The sequence below is a fragment of the Camelus bactrianus genome, chromosome 25 (assembly GCF_048773025.1).
Source record: "Camelus bactrianus isolate YW-2024 breed Bactrian camel chromosome 25, ASM4877302v1, whole genome shotgun sequence".
Lineage (NCBI taxonomy): Eukaryota > Metazoa > Chordata > Mammalia > Artiodactyla > Camelidae > Camelus > Camelus bactrianus.
Window position 1 is genome coordinate 28,222,059 of NC_133563.1, and position 13,841 is coordinate 28,235,899.

Below are 13,841 nucleotides of genomic sequence, written 5' to 3' on the forward strand. Positions count from 1 at the left end.
GGCGGGTTCTGGCTTCTAGTTTCCCAGAGGAGTTTGCCTCCCAATTCGTAGGGACAACAGAGAAAGCACTGGATGGTCAGGGGCAGGGACTCTGGGGCTCCTTGAGAAAATCAAGTAGCTTAGAACCAGAGCCTCCTGCTTCTCTGCTTTGGCAGGAAAATGAGGAGTTCACTGAAGAGCTCGACACTCGGAGCCTCTGCCGCTAGCGCAGCCTGTCACGGGGCCAGCCCTCTGCGTGCTGCAGCCTGTGTCAACCTAGTCAGATTACCAAGTGGCTGGCAGCCATGGCCAAGTCAGCCCCGCTGTCTCCCCCACCCTATTCTAATCACCCAGGAGTGGATTTCCGGAATTGCCCCTAATCTAGTGATCACGTGTCAAAGAATCTAAGCTAAACAATTAACCCCTTTCCAGGGCCAACGAGCCATCTACAGAAGGTAGAGTTTTGGTGTCTGCAACTGGATTTAAACTTTTTGCAAACTCCAGGAGGAAGGGAAGGAGAAGGACTTCTGATCTCTCCTGTTACGGTCCAGCAACTCTGCCAGTTGTTGATATCTGTTACTTACGCACACTAGCTCTAAGATAAGTATTACTATCTCCATTTTAAACACCAGGATCCAGAGCTTCAGAGACCTTAAGGGACATAACCAAGGCTACATCGCTTAGTAAGTGGCAAGATTTGATCTCAAGACTGTCATCAAAATCCAGGCTTTTCTCATTGTATCTCTTGCTGGTCAGGACTGTTCTTGCACATGCACTTCTTTTATTGGTTCTAACCTATCACTAGCTACAACTATCTGTGCATCTATCTGTTTACTTCTTTCTTTGCACTTTTAGTTGAAGTAGAGTCAGTTTGCAGTGCTGTGTCAATTTCTGGTGCACAGCATAATGTTTCAGTCATCCATATGCATACATGTATTCCTTTTCATATTCTTTTTCATTATAGGTTACTATTTTTTTCACTTCTTTCTTGGCTGTCTCCACCACGACAATGGAAACTGCAGGAAAGCAAGGACCTTGTATGTCTTCTTCGCCGCTGCATCCCCGTACCTAGCCAGTAGAAGATGCCCAGTAAGTACTAGTTATATTGGTAGATCAATCAACAAATCATTCCTTGAACTGGTGGGAGGGGACGCTGGGCCCCTCCTTGCGCACGTCCAGTGAGGGAGGGGAGCATCTCTCTCCCACCCAATCTGATCGTCTTCCATTGTCGGCCGGTTGAGAATGTTGGGTAACTCTTCCCCAAACCAAGTTGACACCCACCTGCCTCTCCCCTCCTGCCACTGGTCCGACTTTGACTCCCTGCAGCTGGTCCTCCTGCCACATGACTGTCCTCCAAATATTTGAAGACTGTTAGGTTTCCTCGCAGCCGTCTATCATCCAGGTGAGTGGCTTCCAGGAGATGTCGTCGGGAAGTGCAGCCGTGTTTGTCTTTGATGACTGTGCCTACAGTTTCCTGAATTGGTAAACGGCCTGTGTCTTTATGTTCCAGAGCATCTGCCAACACACTGCCAGAGAGGGGCCTGCACTGGCATTACCCCATCTCCGAGCTGTCACCGGCGAGGGTCCAAGTGTCCTCTTTAGAGGTTCCTGAGAAATATGCATTCTGCTGTATCAATTTCTGTGAGAGGTTTGGGGAAGAGGGCGGGGCTTCTAACAGAAAAACAGAGAGATTCAGGGAAGAAAGTCTTTCTAGGAGCCCGTTGCAGTGTGGGTATAATGAGAGGAAGGTAGAATTTGTCTGCTTCCAAATACTGTCTTTATCTTCTCCTCCAGCCTTCCCCCACCATCCTCCCCAAAACAGCACACACACCCCACCCCACCCAGCATCCATCAGTGCTTTCCAGCCAGGTCCGAAGCTTTATTTTCTTTTCTGTTTCTCCATTTAGTCTCTTGTTTATTATTTGTTCCCTTAACGAGAATAAAAGCTCCATGAGGGCAGGGACCTCACCAGTCTTGTGGAGTTGAAAAGGAGCCTGGCACAATGCCAGTGCTTAGCAAGCAATGAGAGGATGAATGAATGAATGAATGGATGGATGGATGGATGGATGGATGGATGGTTGTGAGACCTTAGAAACATCACCTAACTTCTCTGCGCCTCAGTGTCCTCTTCTGTAGGATGGAGAGAGGGGACAATTATTCTGTCCTCACCGGGTGGTTGTCAGGAACGACTCAGATGATGTCTGTGGAAGTAGGTCACCAACTTCATCGAATGTTCCTGGTGACTGCGCCATGCACTTAACCCAGGGCTGGTCCTCCAGGCAGAGTAAAGGCAGTGGCTGCCCCTCGAGTGTGATTTGAAGAGCCTGATTGCCCGAAAAGATTCTCCCTTATTGTTATACTGTCTGAAAATTCCACCATGAGACATTCCTTTCAGTAAAGGCATCGTGTTCCCACTAAAACAGAAATGCTCCCCTCGGTTTGAAGATGGGAGGGTGGAGATAATGTAGGAGATGACAGCGTTCTTTCTCTTCATCTCCGCTTCTTGCCTTTCAGCCCCTGAGTCTTGCTGATTTTTGCAGCACTTCAGACGCAGGAGCATGGGTTACTTGCACTGCCAGCTATTTTTAAACACCGAGGTGGCCTTCACAATCGCTGATCGTTCTTTCCAGCCCGGCTCGGGACTAGGGAGGATTTTCCATCTGGTTCTCAGTCCCCTCACAACACACATTCCATGCGAGAGGAACCTCACCATCCAAGTGTTTCCTGTCGCCGTCCTGCCAAAAGAAAACTGGATTCCAGAGATGAGACTCAAGGCAAGGAAGGCTTTGGACCAGACAGGCTGGGCAGCATTATCACTGTCTGGAAGCAGAGGCGGGGTATCCCCTGTGCCTTCAGCAGTGGCGGGAAGGAGTAAATGTGGGAGAAACATTAGACCAACTCCCCACGGGGACGCCTACACTCCAGCCAGCCCGACTGCCTGCCCTTCCTGATGCCGGCTTCTGAACCTGGTGTGGTCCGACGCTCAAAATCCAGTCATTTATTTAACAAGCAGGGTTCAGCTCCTGCTTTGAGCTGGGAGTGTACGTGATCACTGTCCTCCAAGACCTCAGAGTCAAGTAAGAGAAGCAGAAAAAAAAGGCAAGCCAGAAGGCAGAGTGATGGAGTGACCCCCAGAGTCCCAAGGCACTCAGAGAGGGAAAACTGAGGAGGGTCATGTGATCAGCTGGTCTTGGAAGGTCTAGGGATGCTTGTGACAGCAGGGGGTGAACTGAGTCTTAAAGCACAAGTGTGAGTTAGCCCAGGACAAAAGGGTAGAAGGACACTGCAACCTCAGAGAATAGAATGTGCAAACTGAGAGCAGGGCATCTTCAGGAAGTGAAGGAGATTGGTTTGACTAAAGAGAAGGGTGAGTGGGAGGCGACAGCCAAGAAGAGTCGGGAAAAGCGAACGGGGTCAGATGAGAAAAGCCTCGAAGGGTGTTCTGAGGGGTTTGGGCTTATGTCATAAAGCATCAATCCCCTGAATCCTAAAGAGGGAGCCAGTGGAGGAACTGAAAAGTGAACAAGGTTGCATTTAGATAAATTACTGCAGATAGATAAATTGGAAGATGGATTCTGAGGAAGGAGGTCTGGTGGAAGAGTGGAGAATCAAGAAGAAGCTGCTGTAAACCCACCTGAATGGTGGTGACACCTGGAATAAGACACGGGCAGCTGAGGGAATGGGGAGGAGCCTAGATCAGAGCATCTCTGGAGTCCAGTGGACCCTGATCCTTTTCTTGGCAGCGCTATGCCTACTGGTATGGCCCTGGGCAAGGCAACAAGCTTTCGACTCAGTCACTTTATGGGGAAAAAGAAGATAATAATACTCAGCTTGCCAGGTTGTGAGGATTTGAGCTACAAAGATCAAATGTCCGGTCCAAAGTCAGGCACGCAGGAGGTCCTCAACACACAATAGCTTTTACGTTTATCCATATTGTTGAGCAATAGAAGACCAAGATGCTGTGTCTGCTGATCATCTGCACTGACACCAAGTCCAGTGGTCATGGGCTACCCAACGTTGTGTAAGGCTCGGAACATCCTACCTCCTCTTCAGCACGTATAGGCAATTTCTAAATGGCATTGACTTAAGGGGAAAAAGCAGTAAGAATCTGAACACCTATCAGGTATTTGGTGGCTGCCTTCTGCATGCCTAGCCTTGCACCAGAAATCATGAAGACCCAAAGAAAAACACAACAAAGTGTTGGATGCAGTTCTTGACCTCAGGAAGTTTCCCATCTGGTTGGGGAGGTAAACTAGAAACCCATGAAACCATGGAAGAACAATACTCCTTTTCATTTCTTATCTTAGACTTCTTTATAGCTTTCATTCCTAGGGACCTTGCCCTCCTTCCTGAAACTCACTTCACCCTTAACTTCCAGGGAACCACTCTCGACACTGATGCGCTTTTTTTCCCATTCTCTTTTCCTGCTTCTTCTCCCACCTGCCTTTAACTGTCAGTGTTCCTTGGGGTTCTTTGATCCTCTTCCACTGCACAGTTCCTTACCCACTGCTCCAAGTCCATGGGCAGCTACCCGGACCTCTGCACTGACTTTAGAATGGAACTGCTACCCGACCTTCCAGGCAATGCTCAGGTGCCCCACACACACAAGCCAGGCATAACATCTCCAAGGCTGAACCCACTGCTTTCCCTTCAGACCTGCTCCTCCTTCAGGCCATACCCACGTCACGATTTTACTGTCCACATAGCTGTCCGAGTTCTCTTAACCAAGTGGTGGAGAGCAGCGTGGTTAGAACACAAGTGTTAGAACTGAGATTTCTGGGTTTAGTTCCCAGTACTCCTCCTGATTCGCTCTGTGACTGGCAAGTCAGTAAACACCTCTGTGCCCCAATTTTCTCAGCTGTAAAATGGGTGACTCTGTCATACTGATCTGATAGAGTCATTGGGAGGATGACATGGGTTTACATCTATGGAGAGTGCATCAAACAGTGTCTGGCACAGTGTGAGTGATATATAAGGGTTTGCAATTATGATCGTCTTAGATTCCTCCTACTCTGTCAAACTCTACATATGATTGGCCCTCAGCTCCTGTAAATCCCTCCTGTGTAAACTCTCGCTTCCCCATTCCGGTTGCCGCTGTCTGTGCTCAGGCCCTCATGTTCTATGGCAGAAGCTCTCGAAGCAGCTGCACCTCACTCCACACCTACAGTGAGGGTCCCCAGGGTGTCACCTGGGCAGTGCTCACGAAGCTTTTGCCAAGACCTTCCAACTCTCAGGTTCTCTGATTCTAGAATCCTGGTGTCCAATCCAGGTCAGCGTGGGTTAGCGTAGGGTCAGAAAAGGCCCCTTCCACACTCACCACCCTACCCCCCAAAAACTGCCACTCTCCTGTCAGCATTCTTCCTACTTTGCTTTCCTCCCTTCAGTCCATCCTTATTCCCTGGTCCCTTTCCATGTAAAGACGGTGGGAAAAAGAAAGCAACCTCGTCTTTTGACTCCCACTTGCTCTCCCCTAGGGACCTCTCCTTCTGGATTGATAAGGGTGAGAACATTCAAGCCACAGATAAGACCTCAGCTCCCTAGCTCCTGTCCCTCCACTCCCTCTGGCTCAGCTTTGAAGTTCCCCAAACCCTGCCTCTGTAACCTGATTGTGTTATCTTCGCAGCCAAGGTGAGGGAGCATAGAATGACTTTATGGCTTCCCGTAAGTAGCCTTCCCCAAAGCCGTGATTTCTTACAATGGGAGAGAACGGAAGTGGGGTTGAGGACTGGGTAGGGAGGACCAGTGATATTCAAACAGCGCTGTTCTGCACAGAGTGGGGCCCAGGCGGGTCCAGGGAATACACAGGTACTCAACTCGAGTTGAGGGCAGTGGTTCTCAACCAGGGGTGATCTCGCTCCCCAGGAGACATTTGGCAAAGTCTGGAAACCTTTCTGATTGATCCAGCTTGGGGATGGGCGCCACTGGCATAAGGTGTGTAGTAGCCAGGGGATTCTTCTAAACATCCTACAACGTACAGGGTGGTGCCCCATAGCAAAGACTTCTCTGGCTCAATATGCCAATAGTGCTGAGGTTCAGAAAGCCTGCTTTAGAGAATGGAGGGGAAAAGGGAGGGAAAGAGAGATCCTTCTACGGATATAATCGGCAAGTTACCCTGGCATTTTTGTTCTGCCGGTTTTTAATCTTCAAGTATCTGCATCCCTAAGAGGTCTAAAATCCCACTCTGATTCTAAAAAGGGTACAGAAAAAGTGAGACCCACGTATTTCCTGTTCCACAAGAGCTGACACAATCGTGTGGAAGAGGACACACGTTCGTGGTGCCTAGAGACCTCATTCCGCCTTCGCCCTGCCCTCAGTAACCAGGCACCTTTGGGCAGGTCACCTCTGTTGGTTTTTCTGCAAAAGGAAGGAGAGGGGGCTCAGGGCTCCCTAGAGGATGCTGGGTTCTCCAGTCCCGGGGCAGAGGGAGTGCCGCTGACCTTGAGGGCTGGAGGACCTCCAAGGGGGCCAGGCAGGGGGGCTGGGAGAGTATACAAGGCATCGAAGGGAAGAGGCACACAGGCTGGACCCAGGACAGGGGAGGGTGGATGGGATCCGACAAAGCAAGGAAGGAAAGAGGGTTTCAGGTAGAAAGAACTGCACAAGCGGAGACTTGGCAGAGAGGTGAAAGACGTGTGTGGTCCATTCCAGTTGCTCGCACGTGCCAGCTCTCCCCACTGAGGGAAAATGAGATGAGTGGCTGAAGCTGGATAGACCGGGACCCCAGTCAGCTCACTGGACAGCTGCCGTGTTTGCAGACAGCTGCCTTACTGGTTCCGGAGTAACGTCTCGGGCTGGGAGAGCCGGGAGAACTGGGAGAGATCTCCAGAACCATCTACTTCAGCGATTCACCAGATTTCCCGGTGTGAGGACTCCCTTTGAACATCATTTCCTCACAATTTTTACTCTTATCTATATTGTCAGTTTATTGGCACATGGTGGCAATTTGTTTAGAACCCTGTAAATTATAAATGAATTTTTGGTTTTGTCATCACAGTGTCCGATTTTTTTCTTTCTTTCAGTAGACTTGAGTTTTTATGGAATTTTAAGGTTCACAGCAAAAATAAGAGGAAGGCACAGAGATTCCTGATATGTGCCCCACCCTACACGTGCACCCGCTCCCCCATTATCAACACCCCTCACTGTTTGTTTGTGGTGCATTTGTTACAATGGAACCTACAGTGATACATGGTTATGATCCAAAGTCCACACTTTACATCAGGTTCACTCCTGGTGTTGCACATTCTATGGGTTTGGACAAATATATAGTGACATGTATTCACCATTAAAGCATCTTACAAACTAGTTTCACTGCCCTAAAAATTCTCTGTGTTCTGTCTACGCAGCCTTCTCTCCTCCCAACCCCTGGCAATCCCTGATCTTTTTACTGTCTCCAGAGTTTTGCTTGTGACAAGAAATGTCATGTATTTTGAATCATACGACATGTAGTGTTTTCAGATCGGCTCCTTTCACTTAGCAGTAGGCACTGAAGTTTCCTCCATGTCTCTTCATATCTTGATAGTGCACTTCTTTTTTAGCACTGAATAATATTTCATCGTCTGGATTACCACAGCTTATCCATTCACCTACTTACTAAAGGACATCATGGTTGCTTTCAGTTTGGGCAGTCGTGAATAATGCTGTCATAGACATCCTTGTGCAGGTTTTTGTGTGGACATGGTTCCATCCATGTACCTTTTGAGAAATGGTTGTGTACGTGTGAAGCACACTATGTTGTAATTTCTGGGCAATACTCAGAGCAACAGGTGGCTGAGTTTCCTAAACAGACTCTGTAGTGCCCCCTCCCCAAATTCTGGGCACACAATAGACTGTTAATAAACAAAAAATCGGGTTGCAGTTCATTCAAACCAGACTTTAAGTGAGAAAGGGACATCTAGACACCCACGGCTCTTGACTGACAGGCTCCAAAGGATAGCTCTGGGCTCCTGCCTATGAGCTGGCTCCTCCCTCTTCCTCTGCCTTCAGATGCCCTTACTTAAAAGTCCCTCCTGGACTAGGGGCAGGTCACAGCCAGTCAGAACAAGCCACCAGTGGGGCTAATTCCAGTCACACCACTCAGTGTGGTTAGACACTACAAAAGGAAAGACACAAATTCAGAAAACACTCCAGGCACCATGACTAAAGACTCAATCTGCAAAGCTTTAATGACCGCCATTGTCTTGGAAGTTGCTCCTTTAACTCCAAGGTCAGGTCTAAATTCCTCAGCCTGCCTTTCAAAATCTTTCAGAACCTGACCTACATCTAGGGAGCATACCATGATAGCAAAAGTAAGGGCACGAGGTTAGAGCACCCAAATCAGGGTGGGGGAGCCACTCAGGGGGGCCTACCCCTGCTGTTGGACGGGTCCGAGCGCTCAGGCCGCCCACCGGCTGCAACCCTGTAAGTTAGCTCTTGCAGCTGTTTGACAGAAAGGGGAACAGAGGCCCAGGGTGACGAGCTGATTTTTAGGATGTAGTGAGAGGAGCAGGCAGGACTGGGACCAGAACGCGAGTCTGCCTCCTGAGCCCTGGCTGAGCCCTGTGCTCCTTCTCCTGGGCCACATTCGCCTCTTCCCTCCTCAGAACATCCTAAACCCCACCCTGCAAAGCTTCATATGGCTTTCGCATTTCTGTAAGTTTCCGCCAACCAGAGTCTCCAGCTTTCCTTGCTCTGGGCATCCCTCTCCGGTCCGTGTTCTGTCCATTCAGTACCCTTCCCAGAGGCTCCGCAGAGGAGTGATCTCCCTTAGATGGTCTTCCCATTCGTCCTCCCGGGAGAATTTCACCTATTCTGTCAATTTCACTTTTTATTTTTTTTCCTCTCTCTGACCACACACATGACGCTGGCAGAAGTCTGAAAATGCTCACCAAATAATTACATAGCTACTGACCAAGGTGAAAATATAATTTATATTTATAATATACATTTTAATAATATATTATATTGTTATGTTTATAATACATATTTTAATAATATACTTTATTATATTTATAATATATATTAATAATATATTATATTATTATATTTATAATATATCACACATGTATCCCCATCTGGTCCATAGAAATAGTCATGCCTCCTTATCCCTGACAAACTCCCAGAGGACAGGCTGCCCAGTGCAGCCACCTTTTTCCCCTGCATATCCATTAACAGCTGGCAAGCCCATCTCTTACCCATCAGATGTCCCAGATGGGAGTCAGACTCAGGTCCAAAGCAACTTCTAACCACTCTGCTGGTGGTACTGCTGAGCCTCGTCTCCGTGGACGTAAGGTTAGGGAAAGCACCTCACCCCTGTCGCTTCAGAGTGTCGTAGAGCCCAGCACACAAGATGCTTCTGCCAGGAAGCCCTCTTCCCACTAAGTCATCTCTTTTCCCAACACTTTCATGTCCTGATGTGGGTCAGGGACTTAAGCGATAGCTAACTGACTCTATTTTTAATGGTTTATTTGGGGGGCAGATGTAATTAGGTTTGTTTGTTTGTTTGTTTTTAATGGAGGTACTGGGGATTGAACTCAGGACCTCCTGCATGCTAAGCACTCACTCTACCACTGAGCTGTACTCTCCCCCGACTAACTGACTCATGACCACATACTTTTTACAAATTCTTCTGACTGGTCCATCTCATAGCTCATTATGATGTATCATAATCTGTTTTCTTAGGGTCTCGGCCAAAACTTCCATGTTAATGTCTTTTTATATAAATCTTTACTCCTCTGTAAATCCCCAAGCAAAGTCCCAGTCTTCTCATCTTTGCAGCCCAGCCCCAGACACGGTGTTCAAGAGTCTCTGGTTGAATGGATGAACAAATGAACTGATGGATGTTGGAGAATTCTACAGAACATGTTCCTTAAACATTAAGACATCAACCTGGCTGGAGTAGAGAGTTTGTTTAAGGAAGGATCAGGAGCTAAGTTGGGCAGAAAGACTCAAAAATATTTGGAGCACAGAAAACAACAGATAAGAGACTGAGGAAGAGTTGAAAAAGCATGGGCATCAGGTGGACACTTGGATGCAGGTGGACACTCAGCTGTGCCACATAGGTTAACTGTAGACCAGAGGCAAGATATTTAACCTCTGTGGCTCTCAGAATTCTCATTGTAAAATAAGCACTATCATTCCTATCTGGTAAGATTGATATGAAGTTTCATAGAAACAGTGGATACAAAGCACCTGCTACAGGGCTTATCACAGTAAATGATTGACATATGGTCATAATAACAGTCTAAAAACCACCACTAAGTACATGCTGTGGGTCAGAGATTGTGTCAAATGCTTTATAGGCATTATTTCATTTAATCCTTATACAAAGCCCACAAGACAGGGAGCAAGTTAGCCTGATTTTAGCACAAGGAATTGAAGTTAAGTGCCTTGCTCAAAGTCACAAAGCTGGTGAGAGGCAGACCTGGGACTCAGAGGCACATCTCTCTTTCTGCAGAGTCTGCTGTCTGTTAGCCTGACATCCTCATGCATCTTTAATGAAGGATCATTTCATGTCTTCCCTTTACAGAGTCTAGGAAACAAATGAGAAATGGTGCCAGAGCTCAAGGAGCAAACACACTTCAGCCCCACGCTAAAAGCAATTATGAATTATCTCTTCTTGATTCAAAAAAAAAAAAAAACCCAGTGATGTGGGGACCAAAATATTTGTTGAAACTCTCTAAGAATAATGGAAAAATATTAGTGTGATTAGACCACACCCTGTAGACAGTGGCCCCTGGAGAGGATCAGGTGAGCAAATGTGTGAGAATGCTCGGAAACCTATGCAACGCTCTGAAAGGGAGGAAGAAGTTTTCCAAAAGACTGCAGGCTTGAGTCCACCTCTCCAATCCAGCTATTCCTCCCACTGAAAATAGGACAAGAATGCTAAGGAGAGAATGAAAGGCCAAGAGAGATGAGGATATTGTGAGAGAGCACTTCACTAATTTTACAAAGCCCAAACCCCAAAGAAATAACCACTGCTGACCCAGAAAAGCAAACAAGAGAAAGCCTGGGATAACTCAAGGCTTACTTCATCTGACTCTAGGACCAAAAGCAAGAGTGCCCTGGATATTAAACTCTAACAGAATTCCAGAATACACTATTAAAGAGCAGATTGTTGACACTGAGGAATGTAGATGGTGAGCCTCAGGCTGCCCAGGTCTGATTCATGAGGGTAGGATGGATGGGCAAACCCAAGGGCTGGACGCCTTGGGAACAGGTTCAGAGAAGAGCTCCCAGAGGTCTGGTGGAGCCAGTGGGGCAGGAGAATGTCCTCAATCTCCAGCCTCCACTGGAGCCTCAGTGCTTCAAATAGATCCATAGCATACTTAGCTAATAACAACAAAAATGATAGTAAGCCAATAGCAGTAATACCCACTGTGCGCACTCAGAGCGGGTCGGGTCCCGTGCACAGCGCTTTCCATAGATGAGTCAACATAAGCCTTATCACAGCCACACAGCGTGCGTATTTTCATCACCAGCAAATAAAGACGGAAAACAGGACATGGAGGTGTTAAATGCCTTGCCCACGATCACACAGCTAGTAGTGGTAGAACCTGAATCTGAATTCAGGTCTAGCCAGTTCCTGGCCCGTGCTCATAATCATCATGCTCCACTCCACGGACTAGTGGGCTCAGATTTGCACTGGAGCTGGGGTGAGGATAGGAAGAGCGAGGGGGTGGGGAGAAACCCAAAAGGAGAAGAGACATCAGGCTCTGGAAGAAGAGCGCCCCAGCTCTACCCCTTGTCATCTACGTGACCTGTATCTTCATGTTCCTGTCCCTCAGTTTGCCATCCATAAGATGGGCATCGTAATACAAAGTACTTCCTCGGGTGGTTGTAAGGAATTTATGAGTTCATGGAATGCAAAGCCCTCAGAACAGTGTCTGGCCCTTGGGAAGGGCTACTTCAGCTACTATTGCTATGAAGGTGGGTGGGCTGAGCTGGGTGTCTGAGGCCCCCTTCCTGAGTGCCAAGACCTGATGTTCTCACTATGAACTTCAAGGAGCCGCTGTGATTTGGAAGAAGATAGTATTGGTTTACCTACAGTAAGGCTTGAGAAATACATGGATTTCCTTTTCTTCACAAGGTTTCAAACTGGGAATGTTCTAATCAGAGCAAACAAAGCTTTTGAGGTCTCCTATGTATTCTGGTAGCAACAGGAAGAACTGCGATCTAGACAAGAGTTTCAGGTGGTGGATTCACAGCAGATGGAAGGAGGGACCTGTCGACATCCATCAATGGATCCGTGTGGTCATCTTCTACTGCCCTGGCCAGGGTTTTAAACTAGCCATCAGTTTTCCTACTAATTCAGAAGAAGATAAAGAACGCATGCTTACCCAATAGGCAGGTGACTCAAAACTAGTAGAGAAAGCAAATATATGGGAAAATTAATAGATAAATATTCAAAATGACATAACTGTTCAAATCAGGAAGGGGGACTAAACTTAAAAGATAGAAGGTTCAGGGATCACTGTGAAGTCCTGCCCACAGATTTTGGAAAACTGAGGCTGCGAGAGATCTGGACTTAACAGCAATTTTCACTGAGAAAAGGGAATAAGAAGAAGGAGGAGGAAGAGCAGGAGACTCAGGGGAAGTTCAAATGCACGCCCAGTGCAAGTCAACTATGTGCTGCAGAAGCCCTGAAACTGAACAAATGTCAACGATATTTACGAGACATACAAGCCCTTAACAAGGAAGGAGGGCGCCCTGAGCTCTGGAGCAATCAGACCAAGATTAGAGTGAGGTGTTCACTTCTGGGGAGTAATTACATGGAAGAAGATAGTAACAAACGCAGCTACATTCAGGAGAGGGGATGGGATCTCAAAATCATGTCACATCTGGAGTAGCTGATGGAATGAGAGGTGTTTTCCTTGGAGAACTGAGTCTGAAAGGGACCAGAACAGCTGTCTTCAATATTCAAAGGGTTGTCATGAGAACAGGGGATTCAGTTAGTGCTCTGTGGCTCCCAATGCAGAGTTAGGATCAAAAAAAAAAAAAAAAAAAAGAAGTAACAGGGCAGTAGATTTCAATTAAAATATAAGAATAAAAGGGACTGAGCTGATAAAAAGGGTGGACGATGGACTTCCTGGTGGTGGCGACATATTTAGAGATTTTTTGGATCTGCAGAGCCATTGTAAAGAGTTACACTAGGTAGCCGCTCAGCTTTCTTTCAAATCTAAGACCCCATCATCCTTTGACTTGATGCCATCGGCTTTTGTCAGTAGGCAGCAATAATAACAACCAGAATTTCAAAGCTCTGTGCAATTTACAGGTCTCATTCAGATACTATCTGAAAGAATACTCTGCAAACTTGGACGATTGGAGGAAGGAATCTTTTCATTGATTGACTTATTTACTCATTCAAAAAATTCCTTTTGCATGCCTGCTATGTTCCAGTCATCATTCTAGCTGCAGAGGATACAGCTATTTAAAAAAAAAAAAAGCAATCCCTGCCTCAGGGGGGTTATAATATAGTAGCTGGAGACAGGTAATAAATACATATGTCCGGTCCTATTAACCTCTGTGGGAAAAAAATAAGGCCATGAAAAGACACACAGGAAACTTAAATGCATAGTACTGAGTGAAAGAAGCCAGTCTGAAAAGGCTACGCATTGTATGATTCCAACAATATGCCATTCCAGAAAAAGCAAAACTACGGAGACAGTAAAGAGATTAGCTGTCGCAGGGGTTGGGGGGTAAATAGGAGGGGCACTGAGGATTCTTAAGGCAATGAAACTACTCTGTATGGTACTATGATGGTGGATACATGTCATTATATATTGGTCCCAACTCACAGAATGTATAACATGAAGAGTGAACCCTCATGTAAACTTGGACTTTGGGTGATGATGATGCATCAGTGTAGGTTCATCAGTTGTATTAAA

General features: G+C 46.9%; 1 long non-coding RNA gene across 1 annotated transcript; it reads left to right on the forward strand.

Annotated features, from left to right (window-relative positions):
- The first annotated feature begins 445 nt into the window (after nucleotides 1–445).
- On the forward strand, nucleotides 446–1,934 carry LOC141575063 (uncharacterized). Its single transcript, XR_012502341.1, has 4 exons — nucleotides 446–662; nucleotides 944–1,068; nucleotides 1,306–1,381; nucleotides 1,490–1,934. It is a non-coding gene; the product is annotated as an uncharacterized LOC141575063 (long non-coding RNA).
- The last annotated feature ends 11,907 nt before the right edge of the window (nucleotides 1,935–13,841 follow it).